Source organism: Ambystoma mexicanum, chromosome 11 (assembly GCF_040938575.1).
Source record: "Ambystoma mexicanum isolate Mex_15411 chromosome 11, UKY_AmexF1_1, whole genome shotgun sequence".
Classification (NCBI taxonomy): Eukaryota; Metazoa; Chordata; class Amphibia; order Caudata; family Ambystomatidae; genus Ambystoma; species Ambystoma mexicanum.
The window spans coordinates 649,677,587-649,699,632 of NC_090934.1; the positions used below are offsets into that span (position 1 = coordinate 649,677,587).

Below are 22,046 nucleotides of genomic sequence, written 5' to 3' on the forward strand. Positions count from 1 at the left end.
ATGCCTGCAAGGATACAGTTGTGGGTTTATTATTGCCCTATATCTTCTACCTGTTTGGCAGGAAAATATAATCCCTGCCAAGGGACTAAACTACACGTCGCTTGTAAATTCCCTACAAATGATGCTTGCACATGCAGCTGTTTTTTCAGAGGGGTAACCCACAGGGGTGTTGTTGCTCTCGCCCGAAAGTTATTTTCCTTTCCACAGAATATAATGGGTTTCCATTTGTCAATAACAAAATCTGCGTATTTTCCAACCAACCCAATGACTCAAAAGGTTGAGAGTTTACACATAAAAGAGTAGAGTATGGGCATCATTAGTTCTCCCTCCATAGGTTCTTTACGGTTTTTCTGCCCTTTTCACACTATCAAGGAGTTTTAGGTCCGGATACATGGCATTGAGAAACATTAATTCTGGTTTAGCTTTGAATAAAAAGGGGTTACACCATAGGAAACAAAAGGATGGAAATCTGTTCGCTCTACTCTTGGAGGGATTCAGTCATGCCTCTTCACACACTTTACTCTCCTGTATGCAGATAAACAAGGCACTTGGATTTTGTGTCTTTCCAGTTATAAGTGCTCCAGTCATTGGTGAAGTTTGGTAATTGCATCTCCTGGGTAATTTCCTGTTAAAATGTTCCTACACCGTATATGGCGTCACCTTTCATGGGTCATAGCTTGGGAGCATAAGGTGCACTTAGTAGCTTTCAGCGTTACAAACATATTCAAACATAGTAGGGGGCATTTATATTGAAATCAATGATGCTCTTGTGTAGAGGATATTTTATGAAGATTGTGGACTTATTATTTTGGTATCTGTATATCTCATAATTGCCTCCCCCATGGTAAAGTTACCCTTCAGAATGAACAGAGAGGTTGGTTTGCCTAGAACGCTTTCTCTCATTGAGTAAAGAATGGTTTCATTGGTTGCAGGCATTCTTACGCAATATCCCATTAAGAATCTTTTTTGCCCCTACCATCCAGGTGCCTATATGTTTCCCTTGCAAGAGCACCAGTGTGTAATACTTGTCCTTCCGCTTGGTTTCCCCTCATAGTATAGGTGGGTGTTGCTAGGCAAAGGAGGCCAAATTAATTTATTCCCACCCTTTTAGGACTTTAGTATGAGCTCTGTGATCTGGTCACTAACGTTTACAATCCTTGCCATATGTCCTATTCGGAGTCGGTTCGGTGAGTCTTTGTGTGCAGACTCTACCTGTTACCTGCACGCTGCTCTGGACTTTGTGTTTGAGGAATCCAGTCCTCTTTCTGTTTTGCTGCCTTTCCCTTTAAAGACTCTTGAACACCACAGAGCGGCCATGGAGTCGGTTAGAAGAGTCTTTGTGTCTTCATGCTCTGCGGGAACGGTGGGCACTGAGGACTCTGAAGACTGGGTTTCATTGGCAGTTTCTGTAGTGCGTCTCTTGCACTGAGAATAATCCACTGTGAAAACCCCAAGGAGCAAAGGAGCTAGCACGCTGAGTGTGGAGGAGTAAACATCAATACTGGTGAGGCACGTCCATTATTGCCTGTATTTAAGGTGCAGATTGTCTGTTGCTGCAGACGTAGTATAGATATAACGCATAACAACGTGCGACTGCCTAACTACTTTTCTGTACCCAGTGATTACCAGCATTGCGTGTTTGTTCATCTGCCTCTGTGACTGACACACATTCTGGTTTGGCATTGTGATTACACGATTGACATATCAAGCAAAACTCTAAAGAGACCTGGCATTTAGGAGTTAAATACGGATGGATTTCGTTCCCACTGCCTAACTTTTAAACTGTCTCAAAGTGGGTGAAAAGTGTGGTAGCAAGCAGTGCCGGGAGACTGTGGGAGATATTGCTTCGATTCCGACACGTTATACGAGAAGTACTGTAAGCAGTGGAGAACTCTGATAGCACCGTCTATTTATTTGGGCTGACTTGTCTATTAGCTGCAAAGCTTTAGTACTTTAAGCCATTTTGTAAATCTGGCAAACTAAACCACCTTGAAGGAAAAATCAAAAAAAGGTAAAGATGTTAACCCCAAAAACACTGCAAGCCAATTCCGTATCACCTAATTTGGCAATTCATGTGGAAAACTCAGACCCAGAGTTAAATGTGGACTCCTTCTCATGCCCGGATGCCTCGATTGAGATACAGTCATCAGTAGCTTCGCTGCAATTTGCATTAAAGATCATTCAAGATCTTGCTGAAAATGTGTGGCCAAACTCTGTCCCTTCCCCCTGACTGGGTGGATATTTCATATATGGTGTTATTGTGAAGTCCAGGCCAGACTGGCTGGAGCCTTCCCAGTGACTGTATGTTGTGGGTACACCCTGTGGGTGGGACCTGGGTGAATGGAGGGTGTGACCAATGTGCACTTCTTGTTGTGGATGTCTGGTTTCTGGTATGAGAGACAAAGACTGAGACAGCCCTGCCCAAAACTGGCATGAATGCAGTGTGTAGTGTTGAATGGCTTGGTACTTGCCCCAATCCACATTCCTTGTTGTGAGTGTCTGAGAGGGAGGAGTATGACCTGAATGCACTTTATGCCTGATTGGCTGACTGACTGCATGAATGCCCTTCTGTACGATTGGCTGCTGAGTGTGACCCAGCAGTGTGGACGAGAGACAGAATCGTATATCTGGGGACCTCTCACCACTGGAAATTGTTCAGAAGCTGCGTTAACACTTGAAGAGTAACTAGAACTGCTCATCCTCGACGCCCAGCTGGAAGAAGAAGAACTGCTGCGTCATTTGATTCAACCCGATCCGAAAGCTGTCGAGTTCGTCGAGGACTGATCCGAGAGAGGACCTGGTTAGGCGTCCTCTTCCCATGCTCCGAGGGACCATTGAGCACCGCCAACCTTCGCCGAAGCTCCCTGGAAGTCAGACCCTCAAAAGGCTGCTGACCAGAGACGTGGACTGCTGAGGAGAACGAAGTGAAGCACCCGGATATCGACGCCGTCAAAGTCCATTGCCATCGACTAGGGTTCGGAGTATCGCCGTAACCGCTGGAGGCCCGTCGAAGCCGTGTTCCCCAGAAGAGGGGACCGCTTGACGCTGTGCCGCCGACAACCGCAGCCGCCCACTCCTTTGCCCAAGACTGTTGAATCGAAGGACTCCCTTGTCCGCATTGTCGACTGCTTTATCCCGCCAGAGAAAGTTGAGGACGCTGACGTGCTGAGGAGAATCTGCCGGTGGGTTTCCCGCCACCCAAAGACCACAAAGACTTCGATGACTTGACGCCCTTGTCGGGCCACAGTTCTTCAGAAACTCTTTGCGGTCCTGAACTATCAATCGCCAAGGTGCCCCGCACACCTCATCCTCGCAGGACATTGCCGACGAGCACCGCCTGGATCGACGCCGTGGTCTCGGCACCCTCGAACCTTTCGTCGACGCCAAGTTCTCATTCTTCGACGCCTCTCGACGATCCGTGGCTCCTGCTTTAAAGGGAGTCGCTCAAGAAGGATCCATCGACGCCTCTTCGAAGAACTCTGCTCTACCAGGTACATTGGGGGGTAGACTCATTATAGAAGGAAATAAGACTTATAGAACAATATATGGACTGGGCTTGTGATACATCTTTGCTTTACAGGTTGCCCAGGTGGGGGGGGATCTCCACACAGAACTGTGTCTAGTGGGTAGGGGCCAGTATTTTGCCAATTATTCTACACAACTGCTTTCCTCCGATGTCTATTGTTGGTTGCCTTTATTAAGTGATCTGTGTGACATTTGACCAGCGTATAGTTGATGCACTTCAATGAGATCTGATAATAATTGTGGTACCACTTTAGAACTGTATATATTTACCATTGTTGATTTCCTGAGCACAAAGTGAGTTATTTGGATAGTGTACATAACCTTGAATATTAATTATATAAAGACTGTGTTTTAACTGATACAGTGTGTGGACATTCCTTTGTGGGGGCTTGGCGACTACACTGTACTTAAGAACCAGCCTGCATCACCTCCTGAGAAGGTAGGCCGTGATTGCTTGACTACGTTACCAATAATAGAGAATATTGGCTGGGGTCCTCTGTGCCTCTCCTCTGCCATATAGAGAGCAGAAGAACAGAACCCCCCCTACAGTCTTTACAGGCGGCGATGAGGAAACAGCCCCATAGTGTTGCGTCACCGCTCCCTAAGACGTTACCACCGGCCAAAAAAACAAAACAAATATAAGAAGACGCCAGGGCCAAAAAGCAACATTTTGAAAGAGCTGGGCGGCTCACAAGCTGGCTTATCCCAGATAAAGATAAGGAGTAAAAATATTCAGGAAACACTCCATGAAATCATGATAAACTGGACGTGTAACCAGGAAAACAAATTGGTGGCGATCATGGAGGGAGGGGGGACTTCAGTTGCCATATGACAGGGGGGGTTGGGACAACGAGCAATCCTCAGCTAAGGTCTAAGAGTACAATGTCACATGCAATCCAAGATCGAGAGTGGCTGTGCCGGCTTAGCTTTTTTGAAATGTGGGACATGGAAATGATAAACGGAACTAGCAGTGATCACCCAGGTAAGGAAACCTGGGCGAATGGTGGCTCCATAGTACTCTATTATATTTTTGGATTATAATTTTGTCTCCCCTGAACTTGCAGTGCGGGTAAATGATATGGAGGTGACCAGGCAAGTTTGGAGTGATCATGCATCACTGGGGCCAACACTGGCCTCGGATGAAATTAGTAATGTGTTGAAACCTATAGGGAACGTCAGGATTAACCATGCCACTACCCGTATCGTCTAGTCTGAAAAGAACATCCTAAAAGCTGCCCAAGCACTGACAGCAGAATGTGATCTGGATATTAGCTTATTTCAGGGGATGTCCAATGACAATAATGAAAACTGGATCGCCTCCTTCGCTAATACCCATGCCACTTTCGGAAACGGAATGGCTGTGAACGGCACCCCCATAAGAAAGCAATACGACAGAGAAATTAGAGACCGAAAACATTACTTAGAGCAGAGATTCGTAGGACTAAGAAAACTAACCCTACGATCAGTTCCTATGTCTCTGCCTGTAAACTACTTAAGGGGAACTTCAGAACTTGGATAAAACAAAAATAAAATATCTGAAGAAGCTTAGACAATGGCAAGAAATTATACATCTCCTATGTAAAAGGAATTCTCGAAATATTTGGTTTTTACGGGGGAAGTAAGGGGTAATAGGACAACTCCCCTAATTAATCCCATTGGTGCGCATATATGGGAGAGGTTCCTGATGGATCGTAATATACCAACTCATGAAATGGGTAACACGATAGGAAACGTTGTTCCATCATCCCCGCCTTTGGAAGTTACTGTTGATTTGCTCCTTATCAAGATAAAAAAAATAAAATCGGCACGTGCACCGGGACCTAATGGTCTCCCTAGCATTGCATTAAAAAGCAAAACAGAGTTTTGGGCTAAACTATTGAAGATTCTTTTTGAAAAAGTTCTCAACAAAGGAAAAATACCTAATTCGTGGCAGCAGACAACATTAATACCAGTGTATAAGAAGGGAGATAAGACCGACCCTGGCAATTCTAGATTATTATCTATGCTAGACTGCACTGGTAAACTTTTTTCCAGCTTGTTATTAGATCAACTTCAAGTATGGGCTGACAATGAGGGAGTGTTTAACCGTTTTCAAAGTGGATTCTGGAAGGATTATTCCACCACACATAACTTGGTCATTCTGGACACCTTGCGTACTAACGCTAGGAAGGCGGGTAATCCTCCCTTAAACACACTATACGTTGACTTCAAGGCATCATTTGACCTAGTCCGCAGAGGAATTCTGTGGTCGAAACTGGAGGCATTAGGATGCCCAAAAGGCCTGTTATACTATCTGAGGCTCCTCCATCAAAATCACACAGTTTCCCGAAAACTTGATTCGCAGAGGAACATGATGTTGGGTGTCCTGACCCACGTTTGGACTATCATGCTGCAACATTTGGTGCTGTGTGCTTAGAAAATCCAAGATGGCTGAAAAAGACCACATTGCGCCAGAATCCAGGAAAACCGCACAGTTTTGGCGCACACCAAAATGTTCCCCTGACCTGCCACCCACCAGTGCGAGCGTGATGGGCCAGAAGTGCCATGGGTGAAATGTGTGCCAAAGGAAAAACAGCAGTGCCGGTTGGCTCAAAAAAGCGCTTTGCAATCACCTTTGTTTCTTTGAAATGCAAGCTAAAAATGCCTATTTTAAACATTGCAAGATATTCAAAAATCTCAATGAACACCAGCAGACATTTGGCAGAAGGTAGACTTGTGTGCATAAAAAATATGGGAAAAGAAAGAGCATAAAATAATGTTAATAATGAAACTGGCTGAGCTGTGGATGTCAGCAGCCTAAGTTAAATTGGACTGAAAGCCACTAAAATCTAAATGTTTAAAATAAATGAGTGACCTACTGTTGAGTGTCACATAGTTTGCAACTGTTAAATGTCAGTTTTGAACTTAGAATCAGCGTTCTAGCTGCATGTGTAAAAATTGTAAGTTTGATTTGGATGACGAAAAACTGGGAACAAAAGTGACATTTAGCTGAAGCCTGGCTTAAAGAGTGCATTCTGCCCGGCAACTACCCCCGACAGGAGTTGAAACTTGCACAGCCACTCTTCCCAGGCCTGGCTGCATTCTGCTGCCCCCACCGAAAGGAGATGACACCTCCCTGATTGGATTAGGGGAGGAGCAGCTGGGGACTGCAGGAAACTGAACAATGAGCCTTCCTTGGCTCAGGCAAATGTTAAATTAGGGGGGGGTCGTAAATGGCTTCCTCTTGAGAGAAACGGGGAGGGGCAGTGCCTCTGTGAGCAACTTGAGTTGGAGGAAGTGGACAAACCAGAAATTCCACAATGTGCTTTGGGAAACCACACCCCTTTGGGCCAGAGCATAATTTTAAAAAGATGGATAATTCATAGTACGGACTTGTCAAAATTATATAATTAATATAATTGTTCTGGTGATTTTTCTTCGCACATTTTAAGAGGTGTTAGTACCATGTTCTGAGGCAAAACCCCATGAATTATGGAGATTGCAGACACGGGGTTCACGCTAGAAAAATGAAAATTTACTGGAATAGGTGTAGAAAGGCGGTGTACATCTGTGTCATTTTTGGTAAAAATCCAATATTGGTAAACCAACCAAAAAGCGCAAAATGTTGTCATTTCTTAAACCAAGCTCTTAGAAACATCAGAGTTGGAACAGAAACTACCTTATGTGATACATGATGTGTATATGTAATGTCAACCACTTGTGTATCTGGGAAATGTGTTTAGTTATGAAAATGATTTTCTAAGGTAAAAGCAAAGGGGAGTGTTCTTTCTGTATGCCATAAAGATGACACCTGATGACTCTCTGCTCCCTTCTCAAATCAGGTCAAAGAGAAATCCTTGACCTATCAAATCATGAGTGGGGTGGGCACAGAAAGTTAGCATCCACACCCATTTTCAAAAGACATAAAAAGAGCCACTGGAAGCCAGACAGGGACATTCATTTTCCAACCTTCAACTGAATTCCTGCGCAGCACGCTGACGGAGAACTCCAGAACTTCACTCCAGAACTTAAAGCAGAGAAGCCTGGACCACCAGCTAAATCCTTTTTCAGCAGGCCTTCAGAATCCAGCAATCCAACCAAACTATTCTACAGCCGGGAGAGCTGTTGAATTCTTTGCCAACAACTTTTGCCAGAACCGGTAGCGGACCCAGAAAGAAGTGCCGACAGCAGAACCACAGACCAGATCAGAACCAGAGAGACCAGAACCAGAGATCCAGACCAGAGCTGACCCAGATAGCTGTGACTTCAGAACCAACCGCCTGGAGTCCAGTCCAACCTGTTGGCCAGACCCTGACGGCCTATTTCAAATTCATAGTGTGAGTACTTAGCCAGAACTGTGCAAAACCAATCTCTTAGCTTAAAACAATCTGATTCAAAACATTTGCTCCTGTCCAGAACTGCATCATAGGAATCGTGTGTTCCTTCTCCGATTTTAAACCTGTAAAAGTGTCATTTTGCCATTTTGAATCATTAGTTCATTTCTGAAAAACTACCTTCACGAAATTGTCCATATCTCTTGAACTGTTTGTGCTAGGAGAGGAGCGAGTTTTAACTTTCAATTGAAAGCCAAGATTCATTCTAGGCTTTCCAAAGAACCCAGAAACGACATTCTATTCAATATACTTTTTCCGTAATCGCGCTCGACGCACTCGGAAAAAGTGCCGCGATTTGGCTCAAATTTCTTCACTTGTCAAAATAGCAGCTTCTTGCTTTCCTTTGCTGAAATTCGTTTGCAACCTGACAATCATTCATAGAGCATTGCTAAAGTGATCCTGAACTAATTTAAAGTAGCTATCACCCACCCTGAATCTCTTATAGGGAATTAAAATCATATTTAGCATATCTTTCCCTTCTTTGCAAACCACATTTAAAGTATTTTGCCCGTGTTTCAAAATCATCCCTGGTGCTATAAGCTTGCTAGGGGGGGGGGGAGAACTGAATTCGGATTGTACTGTGATTGTATTCCTGAAGACTGTGTGTGTTACTTCCATCTCCTTACATTGCATAGGGGGGGGTGAATTTTCAGAGAAAAAGTAATCATATTATCTTTTGCTGAAATCATATCAAGTTTATTTCTGTACTGCCTTTTATTCATCTTTGCATCTCCTTGAAACCATAAAGCATTCCCAGCTACCTTGTTCTTTCCATACCAACTCCTAAGTAATAAAATAAGTGTGCTAGTACAAGATTATCCATTGTTGATCGACATTATACTCATAAGTGTGATATCAAATATTAATTTATTATCAAAGTGTGATATATATCTATTGTTTAATTTTTCAAATAAACCTTTTTAATTTGCAAAACAAACCTACTTCTTGGCTCAGTGGGTCAGGGGGATTCTAAGAGAGGGGCGTTTTATAAGGGTTTATCATCCAGAGTATAACTTGTCATAAAAATATATAAATAAGGGCTTACCTTGAGCGTCCCAGACGAGGCACTGACTTAGTGGGATTGCTGAATTGAAGTCATTTAACAATGACTGCCCAAATTGAGCAGAATAGAGGAGTCAAACAAGGCTGTGTAACAGCGCCTACATTATATAATCTGTTTGTTTACGATCTCTCTGTAGCGTTTGGTCAGGTGCATTAATTGTCCTCTGGTAATTGGTAAATACCACTGTCCCGTCCTTGCATATGCTGACGATTTGGTCATTCTCGACCACACATTTAGTGGTTTACGTAGATCAGCAGAAGACTTATGGCGTTATGCGAAAAGAAATGGCCTCATAATCAATTTGAAGAAAACACAATTGATAGTGTTTACAAACTAAAAACTAGCACGCACCAGATTAATGATACAGGAATCAGTGATTGTTTATACTCCAAGTTAAAAATATCGAGGTATCGAAATTGAATCTAACCTTGGTCCACTGTTTTATTATCAGTCATATCCCGAGAGGATAGCTCAGTGGCAACATGCTCGCCTTGGAAGCAAGATGACACGAAGCAACACAGGTTCGATCCCCGGGTTCGTGCTTCGAATCCTCTGGGTATTTAAGCATGTTATAAATATACTACTAAGACAACAACAACAAATTCTATAACAGCGCCTCGATGCCCCCAGGCTGTGTGAGCGCTTTAAAAATGCAAATAAATAAATAAATGGTGGATTTACTATTTGGGCTGCCCGCTTATTGCATCAGCAAGTTCTAGCCCCTAAGGTCACATATGGCCTGGAAGCCCTTCAGACGATGGATCTTAAACTTTTTCAGCAAAACTGTAGTATATTTTCGGTTTCATCCTTCACATGTAAAGATCACCATTGTGGTTCTTTTTAAAACATTATCTGTGCATGACTGCATTAAGTCAGCAATAGGGTAGTTGTGTCAGCCTTATGTCCAAGTGGGTATCCAGATTAAGGAAGTTTGGTTCATTGGGGTTTCCCCCTTTATTTCCAGGCCCTTGCAGGTTGCAGGTAGTCGAAGGCAAATATTGTAAAAAGATCTTGGGCCTCCCTACCTGCATACCTGGGGAAATCATCAGGCTTGAATTGGGCTTGCAGTCATTAAAATCCATAGTACATAAGGAAAGTTCAGAATTGTACTTGAATATGTTGAACTCTTCGGATAGTCGACTTTTGTTATCTTTGCGACAGGACACTCGGGAGGGATCAGGGAGCTTGTACCTAAAAAACAACATGGTTAACTATCGCAATGAGATCTGTTGGAGTTCACAAGGTGGGGGGATTCTCTTTAACAGCAAAAAGTGCCCTATCTAAAAAAGTTGATCTATGCGACTGGCTGGAAAATTATTCCCATCTCGAAGGTTTAAAGAGTTATCAATATGCGTCATATATGCTGTATACTTTCAGAAAACCTCAGTTGTACTTAAATGTATGCCTGGCAGTCAGGTTAAGACGCTTTATACTACTAGTTAGGATAAATCATTTGCCGGTGCTAGCAACTACTGGAATGATTAATCAGCTACCGCTCACAGAGCACTTCTGCCGAATATGTAAGAAAGAAGAATATATTGCGACAGGGAAACATGTATTGACAAAGTGCCCTAACATGTTAAAAACATAATACCCAGTGTGGCAGATACGTACACGAGAAAGAATAGATAGCGGAGGCAGCCTTTTGGTGGCGTAGAATCAATGCAACTAACATTAAGGTTTTTATCGCAATGTACAATGTATGGTTAGTCATAGAAGGCCTTATAGGGATCTCAATCTGAAGGATTCTAACTTTATACAATTGATATTGTGTGGGGTTAAGCCAGTTAATTTCGATTTCTTATGAATGTGATGAGGCCTTTTATTATTAATCTTAATAATGTGTTGATATTATAACTATAATGTTATTCTTTTTCTTTTTAATTTGAAGATTCTGATGATTATTTGATTATATGCAACACTTGTGTATAGGCGCGTTATAAATACCATATCATATCATTTGTAATGAAGTATATGTGATAAGAAGTACATTTATTTATTTTTGTATTATATGTGTAAAGTTTATTTATAAACTATATCACATTAATAAAAAAGTTATAAAAGTTATATGTCCTATTCCCCCCAAATATTTAGACTCATGCGAGCAAGGAAGTACAACAGTGCGAGGGATTTATGGAATTGGAAATTATATATGTAACCCTGATTTGATCTGGGATTAAACCAAAATAATATGAAAGTTAAAAATGAATTCTGCAGAGGCCTATATTATAAATATGCAGTGGATAAAACATTGGGAAGGTATGCTTGTTTTGTTTCCATGTTGTCCGCATGTTGTGTCCTGTCTGTTTGTCAAATAGAGCACTCATCCCCCATTTCGCAAAGACTCCTATGTGGCAGATTGTGAAATGGTGGACAATGGTCTCGCCCGCTAACATGGGTTACAGGTGATCCTCTGAGGTGATTTCCTATCGCACGCTGACATGACACCCCTCCGAGCGGTGTAGTGGACAAGTCTGGTGAAAAAAAAGAAAAGCGCAGGGAAGGATGTGGGAGAGAGACTGGACACCTTTTCGGTGTCTCAGGCGAGTTCTCCTTCAGGCCACACCGAGTTTGGGCTAGGGCCCTGGTTCCCTGTAACCCGTCTTAGGAATGTGAGCTGTGCGACACCCACCCCCACCACCCCTGGGGAGGTAGCGCGTCCCTCAAGCCACAGGGCCTGAGGGGGTAGCCTGCCTTTCTGACGGGTGGTTTAGCATCAGTGCACAGCGAGTGTTAGCAGCCCGTTTTTTTTCTTGTCAAGCTGACAGGGTGGCCTCCCAGTTGGGTTACACAAAGTCCGCCGAGAGGCGGGGAGGCACCGGAAGCTTCTTACTCCCTCGCTGGCCTGAGTGTCCTATACAAGGTGGTAAGCCTGGGAAGATGGAGTGTGCTATACCCCCAGTCAAGGTAAGCAGTTGTTTAAAACTTTCCCAGTCGGGGATACTATTGCAGTTGCCTTGATTAGTGGCTGAGCATGGCTTGCGCTCATGTTTTATTGTATTACTTATAGTTTGGGCAGCCTGTGATCAACTATCCTGTTAGTTGATAGTATCCCTTTTTGAGAGTCACACCCGTAGAGCCTGGGGTATACCTTGTTAAGTTCTTCTTTCTCCCCTACCCTATGTGTGGTTGTACTGCGTACACGAGGCAAGCGCCGGAGTCATGGTGACGTATAAGTTGCTGTGTGTTAACGGGCCTAGCCACTGTGTGATTCAGCCAGGATTCCTCTAGCTTTGGGTTCCCACATGTTTAATATATCGTACTTGAATAATACCCGACTGGCACCGGTTTAGCTGTTGAGTAGCTGGGTCGGTTAAAGTGCGTGGCTAAAGTTTGTCACTAAACCCTGCCAGCACCTGAGAAGTATCACCATGTATTGGGTGTCTCAGCACACATTTCACTGGGGGTTATATATTTATCTGTCTGTGTGTGTGGCAGACTGCAACTGCCACTAGGAAAATGGTGGAGTTAGTTTCCACCTCAAGGTCTGGAATAATACATTGTTTGGTTATACACTCCATAAACTCCGAACAGTCAACTGAGAGGTAGCATCGAGAGGTCGCATCGCTGCCAGTTACCTATATGTAAGGGATTAGAAAAGTTATTCACCGTTGTTCGTTGGGGTCTGGCCCAGGGATAAGTGCTATTCATGGAACAGTATTGGAAATTAATGAACTCACTAACCCATTTAATTTCCTGACAGCATCTGTTAACAGGGCTCAGCTGATTTTGTAAGCGGGGGCAGCACGATTGTTTTACATGTATTGCCGCTCCACAGTCATTTTCTATAGTCATGAAGCACTGTATGAATTAGGAGGCTTCTTATGTCAGAATTATTTATGCGGAGTGGATTATTAATTCCTACAAGGTACACAGCCCTGCCAAAGTGGTGTGTTTTGCTTGTTTGTTTATTTATTTATTTGTGTCGGGGTAACACAGTAGCCAATCAGCCAGTGGTCAACATTGATGCTATTTGTTCATGTATTAATGTCTGGGTAACACTGCAGCCCATCTGTCAGTGTTCACCATTGATGCTATTCATGTGTAATTCTTTATCGATTTGTACCTGGGTATCACCATAGCCAATTAGCCCGGGTTCCATAGGCATGCGATTTATTGTTATAGTTATTAATTGATGTCGAGCAATAATGCCACCCAATAATTATTGATGGAGTTATACGATACATGTATTTAATGGTTTATTTACTGATGCCTAATATATAAAAGTCAGTGTCATGCTCAAACTCATGAGTGGTGCCGTTATTTCAAGCAGAGTTGTCCCGGCCATAGCAACAAACGATTGGTGGGAATTAGTCCACACAGCAGTAGGACCCAGGCTAGGGTTTCAGGTCACATCTGGTGCCCTCGGACTCTGGTATTCGCACTAGTGTACGGTAAGGGGTGTGCCTATACCATTTCTCCTGTTTCCCCCAGGCTGCTACTCTAGGTGCTGTGGAAGTTCTGTTTAGGGCACATCGGACCTTACATATAGCAACACATGGTGTGTAGTCATGTTCCTTGATGTCATCCATAGTTGACACCCACAAGGGTACACAACACTACAATGTGGCTTTGAACTTGCATAATAGGAAGCCTGCACTCTTTCTATAGATTGGCTAATCCCCCTCGCCATCATAAGTGGGGGAGTTTAGATTCTATTAAAGACACAGAGGAAAGTAGTATCACTTCCTCCTGTGGATATAGCAACATTTATATCCACTTTCGAGTGGGGTTGCTTGGGGGTGGTGGTGAGTAATGGTACAGTGAACCCTTTGAGTGAAGCAGGACAGAAGTAATTTCCCTTCTATGGTTACAGCTTAGGTAATAGACTCATTTCATGTGATGGGTGTTCAGAGTGCCTTTTTTTCTCCATAATGGTAATTCCTCCTATCATTCACTTAAGAATAAGTGGGATATATTTCCAGGGTGTTTTCACTCCTAGTTGTACATTGTGATCCGATATTGCAATGCCTGTAATGGGTGCATTGCTTGTATCGGACATGTATCTTTCTTTTGTCATCAGTATAAAGTTTCCTACATGACTTGACATAACACAAGGCAGTGATTTATCATGGTTAAGAGAAAAATGACAGGAATTTCATAGTGACACTGCATTAGGTAAACGAATGCAGGGGTCCGCCAACGTCAATGGAGAAAGTTAAAGGTCAGAATCATTGAAACGTTTTGATTCATCCTCTGGTATTATAGGCAGAGGTACCCGTTGACACGATATAGGGTTCAAGAGACAGTTCCTTTCCTTTTGAGGAGGAATAAGGCCATAATTAAGTAGTTATGGTCAGGAAATGGTAATGGGGGAACATGTTGATGTTCCTTATCCTATCAGAAACATATTCAGCAAAACTGTAGTATATTTTCGGTTTCATCCTTCACATGTAAAGATCACCATTGTGGTTCTTTTTACAACATTAGCTGTGCATGACTGCATTAAGTCAGCAATAGGGTAGTTGTGTCAGCCTTATGTCCAAGTGGGTATCCAGATTAAGGAAGTTTGGTTCATTGGGGTTTCCCCCTTTATTTCCAGGCCCTTCTAGGTCCTCAGGAACTTTGAAAGTTGGCAGGGCAATAACGCATCATCCCCTTTCGGAATAATTAACCTCTTAGGGGGTTTTCAATCAGGAACCACACTAATATTCCCTTTATAATATGTGCACCTTAGCCCTTAGATTGTCAGGGACGAGTGCTTCTGGCCCAGGGATTGTTTCTCCAGAAGCCACGCAAACTACCAAACTCAGGGGGTTACATTATTCCCGGTATGAGAAGGTCTTGTATGTAAACTCAACTCTTATTTTATCATAGGAAGTATTCTTTCCCTCATAAAGAAGGGCTTGGTAATTCCACCGACAGTCATTCTTTATTATTGTACATGGATGCCAAAAAGAAATAGAAGTGCATTGTAATATTTTTTATTGCATTACAGAAGTGTGATGTAGTAAATTAGAGTGGTAGTTTTATTTCCACAAACAGTTATGGCACATCTTGCGTCAATAAGATGGTTTGGCATTATTTCTCCTAAAAGCATTAGGATTTATTTTCCTGTGTCTTATACTCCACAACTGTTTATCATTCTTGTTTAAACTTAACTGTGGGAGTCGGGCAGAGCCTTCTTTGATTCCTTATGGGAATTTAGAATGAACATTCACGTCCTTAGCACCCAAAGGGGTGATGGTAGAATAGGTTTTCTCCAAGTTTAAAAAGTAGTCTAATATTAAGTTGCCACTGGTAAATATAGTAACCAATATTGTTGGGTAACAGTTCCCACAGATTTTTCCACTTCACCGAGCAGCAATAATATTGCTAGGCTTTCTTCCCTTTTAAGGTTTCTCAGGGTTTTACAAAAATGGTGGATGTGTCATTAGTATTAGACATGTATATATTTTAAGGGCATTTTAATAAGGATTCTAGGACTATTTCTGCCTCCCAAGCATCATGTTTCTCTCTCCACTGAGGTACTAATTACTGAAAGGATGAAACAGATTTCAAAGACTATATTCTTCATGCTACATATTGATTTAGGCTCTGTTCAAATGTGTCATAGTAGTACCCGGCAGGGGGCCCACCCGGCTCGGAACGGGGGCATTACCAGACGGGCTAGATACCGACATCAGAATCTGTTTGGATCCTTTCCGGGAGCGGACGTGCTGGGAACAAGTCGTCCCCCAGCAAGTTCGCTCCCGATCTGCAACACGCTGCAATGAAAAGGAAAGAAGGGCTATGTGTAGTCCCTTCTCTCATTTCCATGACAGCCATTTTGTTTGTTTACTTTTTTAAAAAATATTTTCAATGGCCGCCTTGGAAAGGAAGAATAGACTTAATTTCCCCTTCCTTGGCGGCCATTTTCTTTTCTTATACGTGATGTATTATTACTATTCAAAGGTTGTGGCTCACCTGGACCATACACACCGCAGCTGCTCGTGTATTCCTGCTTCTGTGTGTCGCTGCAGATGTCCGTCTGTTCCCATGTTCTTGTTGCATGACTCTAGAGGCTGAGCCCTGACGGTCCGCCCCTAAAACTTTTCCACTGGATGTTGATTACTTTGGGGTGTCCCGATCCCCATGCCATTCCCGCTGGGGTCTCTTTAGTGGGGTCTGTGACTGGGTTGTGCTTCGTTGCCTTGCCCTATAGCTGTAACGCTCACCTGATTCCCGTAGGGGCGCCGGTCTTGACTGGGCGTATACCGTATCTTCAAAGGTGATGTGTAACCCACGGCTGGCTCTTTGGGCTGGACCTCTGTGCACTGTATGTCTGGCTCGAAGGGTAAGATGTCTGCAGATAGAAAATGTGGTATTAATGAACTGGGTTATTGAATGTCTCTCTCTTCTTCCCTTTCTCTTCTCCTGTAGAACCCCAAAGGTTAACGCTCTCACCTTAGGTAAGTGAACGCCGTGCTCTCCATCTGCCTCGAGGCAGGGTGCTGTAACCAGTTTCTTCACTGGATAAGGGGAGCAGGCCTCTTGACTTCAGAGGACTGCTGTCCGTCGTTTACTGCACGAACGGTAAGTTTCGAGTAATTCTAATGTCTTTAAAGTCTTTAGTAATGATGTCTCTTGTTTTGCAGGGTTCCGGCGATGGCGGATGGTGGGCTGAAGTGAGTTGAAGATGGAGCCCGTGTGATGAATAGAAGCGCCTGGAAGCACGTAAGTAAGCGCTTGTTGCCTGCTTCACGATGCGCTCTAACTGTCTTTTTATTTTGCAGGTACAAGTTCGGGGCGGCTGCAGGGTGCCGGAATACCCACTGGGTTAGATGTGGAAAGGAGTAATGGCACGTGAGTATTAAAGTTCCCCAATGTCTTTAAACGCACCTTGTTTTGTCTTTCAGATGCGGGATGCAGCGCCGAAGGCCTCCGGAGCGTGCGAAGAGTTGGTAAACTTTTGTCTTTCAGATGCTGGAATGCAGTGTGAAGACCTCCGGAGCGCACGAAGAGTAGGTAAGCTTTTGTCTTTCAGATGCCGGAATGCAGCGCGAGGCGTTGGTGACAGCCGATGGACCAGGTAAGTGAAGAGCTGTCACTGAAGACCGTAATGCTAACCTGTTCTTTCTTGTCTTTATAGGTGTTGCTGAAGACTGGATTCAGAATGGTAAGCCTTTTTCCTTAGGCCCAGGATCAGATGCAGAAGACACGATGAGCGTTCTGCTGCTGAGGATGCAGAATAACGCAAAGCAAGATTCATCCATCGGGTGTGGTTTAAATAGCCTCCTGTAGTGCTTAGGTGTCTCCTTCCACAGCCACGCCTAGGTAAGAAAAGAGTTCCTGCTTTCCAGAAGAGTTCCAGTGTTCTGAATCTAGGGAGTGGCTCCTGCCCCACCCAACAGGAAAAGTAGTTCCAAACAGAAGAGGATCAGAGACTCAACTGGCAGGCAAGTAAGCAGCATGGTCTGCTGCAGGTAAGTCCACCCAAGCATTATGAGCCCGGCGCTTCCAGCGCTGGGACTGGGCATATTTATGAGCCTGGTGCCACTGGCGCCAGGACTGGGTCCAAAAGGTCCCAATTGGGACTGGTTGGCACTCGGAACCTGGGTTATGGATCTGCCTCCAAGGGAGTTGGGAAAACCCTGACCTTTTGGAAGCAGAGATCATGACAATAGCTCATCTGTTGTGTTTCGCATCCTGTTTTGGTGGCTTGCTTTTTGAGTGCGTTTGCTTTCTTGAATGGTGCTTGCTGTGGGGACCTCTGGTTTGCGTGGTGACTGTTGCTTCCCTGCTGTGGCCATCTCTCCTTGGGCCTTGGTCAGAGTCCCCGTTTGCATCTGCAGGCGGAGTTGGTGAATCCTTCTCTTGGGTTTCCCAGTTTGTGGCTCTACGTTGTGTTATCCCTCTGGTTCTGTTGGAGGTTTTAGTTGGCGTTCCTGGTGCTCTGAGCTGCTTGTTTCCCGTGTGGTGCTGTTCCTTCTCCCCGGACCGTTTCGCTGACTGGCTGCCGAATTTGAACATTTCAGTTCCGGATCCTTCCTCTGGGTTGCGTTCGGCCCCAGGAGTGTTTCCTGTGCATCTGGCTTCCCTGTTGGCTCCACTCCTAATTATGGGCTGTGGTTGCCAGGTCCTCTGTGTGCTCGTGCTTGCTTATCAGGGCTGGACTAGCTTCTTCCCCTGCAGGCTGTGTGTCCTCTGCATCTGGACCCAGAGTCCAGCATTCTCGTGGTGGCATTTCTTTTCCCCGATGGGTTCGCCCTCTTTTTGATGCCTTGACACCCTTTGTGTCTCTTCCTCCTTCCCTTGGGGTTGGGGGAGTCTGATTCCGGGTCCTGCTTGGAGGTCTATGGACTCTGGGGGGCGTCTGAGGGTTCAGCTGTTGGTGGATCCTCTGCCTTTCTGGGGGTCTTCTGTTCCCATTTCTTGGCCCCCTGGTGCTTGTAGTGGTGTTCGGGGGTGGTGGTCTGTTCCCTCTGGTCTAGTCCTTTGGGATTCTCTGGGAATTGTTTTGCTGTTCTCTGGACCTGCCCTGGCCTTGGTTTTGCACTGGCCAGGTTTCGGTGATCCTCCCCAGGCAGTGGCCTCTTGTCTTTCCCGGCAGTCTTCTCTGGGGTCTTCTGGCATCCCTAGTCTTGGATGCTTGTGTTTCTGGTGGTAGGGGGGTGCATGGCCTGGTGCCCTTTCCTCCGGTGTGGAGTCCTGTCTTCGTTGCTCCTCGTTGGGGGTCCTTTGCTGAGCATTAAGACACCTTGTGGTTCTCTTCCTGCCTCCGGAGTCAGGACATGATGATCCTGTCCTTTGTTCCACATGGCTGTGGTCCGTGTTGGTTTCCCGGGTAGGGTGCTGGAGGGCCCTGGGCCTCTTGTCTCCTGTTGCTTCTGGGGTTGGTTCCTCTGGGAGTGTGAAGGCTGAGGTGCCCTGGTCCCCGCAAGCTGGTGTCGGCCTGATGGCTTTGGGGGTCTGTGGAGGTCTGGCCTTCTGGTGGGTACTCCTGGCTCTCTCTCCTGGTTCTCGTTTTCCTCGGTTCGGTGATCGGGTGGTTCCCTTCTGGTGCTGAGGGGTTGGGTTCCCCCTCCCCTTTGGGCTCTGACAGTTCGTAACCTCGGTTGCTGCGCCGGTGGGGCTGAGTCTATGTGCCCCACCCAGGTTGCGCTTTGTCTTGCCTCTCTGCGGGTGAGTTGGGGCTCTGTGTGTTGTGTTGGTCAGCCTGTCTCCTGGCGGTGTGTTTTGTTGGCCTGGGCTCTCTGGATTGGGGGCTGCTTTTGGGTTGCCTCTGGGCGAACTTGTGGTCTGCTCTTCGTGCCTCCTGGTGGGTTTGGCGGTTCCTGTGGGTGCTGGAGTTGGTGGGCCTTCTTGTGGTGGCCTTGGCTTTCTCTCGCCCGTATAAGGTTTTCCCCTCTGGGGCCTGGACCCTGTTTTTTGGTTCTGCTGTCGGCTACCTTGAGCCGGTTGTTTTAGTGCACTTTGTCTGCAGTTCTTGGGTGCTGTTCCTACCTTCAGCATCGAGCAGCATTTGCCTGTTCTCTGGATGGGTCGGGGTGCATTGGTGGTGCTCCTGTGCCTGTCTCTTGATGCTGCTTCGTTTGCTCCCTTGGTACCTTACACTTCTTTTGGCTTGGGTATTCCTCATAGGTGAGTACTGGGATGAGGAAAAGGGACGTGGAGGTAATGCTACTATTACTTAATGGTTATCTTCTTTATTCCTAGTCACAATACTGCCGACTATCTGCGCCCACCAGTTGTGTGGACGGTCCCATGTTCTGACTGAGCTTGTTATGAACTGGGGATTGTGGGTAAGTGGGAGGATTATACCTCCAAAGGAAAAACAAAGTTCCTGTATGGGAGGCGGAACCTCAGATGTGAGTACTGTGACGAGGAAGAGTAGTACTAGCAGTAATGAAAATTACCGGCAAGTAATCGCAGCATTATTATTCACACACAAATCGAGTGGCCTCAGTTAATTAATGCCAGCGTGTGATATGTTTGGAACATAGAATTGTTTTTTAGCAGCACTGAAGTGGCCAACGTTTTTGTACAAGGCAACATGGCAGATATGTTTAAGTCTTCTTTTATTAATCACATTTCTTCACTAAAGATTGTTGCACTAATTTCGCAGTCATCATTTTTGGCGATTGCTCACATGAATGTAGTTGTTTCCTGGAAAGTTCAACCAAAATCCATTTAAGATTTTCGATGACCCCCTTGATCTCCTTTTATCGGATGAAGAAGACGCCTATCTTAACCTATGGAGCAGAAACTTCCTTTTCTTTTGGGGCATAGAACTGACCAAAGATCGGAGGTATCTTTTGGAAAAAAGTACTCGACCTCCCAAAAAAGCACTCCAATACTTGCAATTTGTTTGGAACTGGGTCTAACACCACTGAAGGCCATAGTAACCTGGAAATCTCTCTCACTCTTTAAGAAATGCATTGAAGATCGGCCAAAGGGAGGCTTTGTGGTACTAAAAAAGGCTTTAGGAGATATGACGGAAACGACACTGTCAGAATGGAAACTCATCTGCCAAGCAATAATATCTCATCTGGGTGAATCTGAACAAACCTTGCTGCACAATCCTGACATGGTTAAATAAATACTGTATATGCACGATTAGATTGTGACGCAGGATGAAAGACAAGTATACAAACTATATGGTAAACCTCTGCAAGAATCAAGAAGCTTACATTCTTTACCAAAATATCTCCAACTCTTCCCGAACTGGTATTATAGAGAACAGTTAATGAGATTTTGTTTGAAGCTATTTCCGACCAGAGAAATACTGAAGCCAAGAAAAGACATAAATGGAACCCTAACGTGCAGATTATGCCAAGCAGAACCCTCGATTGAGTCACTGAAACATCTCGTAATGAATTGTTCATCAACAAAAGGACCCAAGAGTGAAACTCACGAGCGAAGTGATTAGCAAGTATGGATCCAGGTCGGTGGATGACTTGTGGAAAATACTTTTAGCAGGTGACAGAGTCTCGATTACTATGGCACTTATTAAATTGCTTATCTTAATTTTCAAGAGGATTGACGCTGTAAATATATGAACATTTGACTCGGTTTTATACATGGACATTGGTAACGAATAACACTGGATTACAGTTAAGGCATTTTAGATGCAAAGGAAGAAATGGCAAAAGGTTTTGTTGTGATGAATACCATTTAAAGCCAAATAAAAAAAGAAACAAAGATTAAAGATTTTATTTTATTTATTTTATTGTGCATGCGTAAGGTGCTTATAGATTAAGAAATGGTGTTTCAAAATGCCCACAGAGCAAAGAGGAGGGAACAGGGGAACAAAAGGAAAGTAAAATTACAATGATGAGCAAAGGCAGAGGCGGTACTACTAGGCCTTGTGAACATTTGGAACGTGCAAGTGCAGGGAAAGAGACGTGACAAGGGAAGGTGGGTAAGTGCTAGAGGTTCCACAGAGGGGGAAAGTGCCAGGGAGTCAGTTGCGGGGCAACAGGTAAGTGCCTGACAGAGACCACTTGGTCAAGGGTGGTCAGCTGCCAATACAATAAGTGTAGGCCTGTGGGACAGCAGAGGTCGGTGGGTGCCCAAAAGGCAAGTGCAGGGGGAGGGCAGAAGCTGAAGGCGTTTGGATGTAAGGTCAGGACCCAGAATGACACATACGGGCCCAGGCCACCAATCTAAGTGACTGTGGGGTTTAGCATGGGAGGGAGAGAAGGAGGAGAAGAGGAAAGCCTTGAGGAGCTTGCAGAATTTGAGGAGAACCACCTCAAGACTGAGAGGAAGGGGGAGGCTGTTCCAGAGGAGGGAGCCAGCCAAAGAAAGAGATCAGCCACCCGCTCGCGGCTTAGAGAAGCGCTTGACACGCAGAGCTGGAGCCGGAAGATCGGAGAGACCTGGAGGGAGGGAGAGTATTTGGTGAGAGCAAGTTGTATATAGCGTGGGTCCTTATGGATGATGCAGAGGAGTTTGAATTTGATCCTTCCAGCAACAGGGAGCACGTGGAGAGATGTGGGCCCGAGAGATATGGTCCCTGGGCAAGGATAAGTCTTGCAGCCCTATTCTGGATTAGCTGTAGGGGGCGGAGAGAGGAAGAGGGTCGATTGGGGAAGAGGCTGTTGCAGTAGTATAGCCTAGAGAGTACCAGAGCTCTAGAGACATTGAGCTTCTGGGTAAAA

General features: G+C 44.9%; 1 protein-coding gene across 1 annotated transcript in view; it reads right to left on the minus strand.

Moving 5' to 3' along the window:
- The window catches only part of CCDC34 (coiled-coil domain containing 34), a 563,579-nt gene that overhangs the window by 34,263 nt on the left and 507,270 nt on the right, over positions 1 to 22,046 (minus strand). The window lies entirely within an intron of this gene.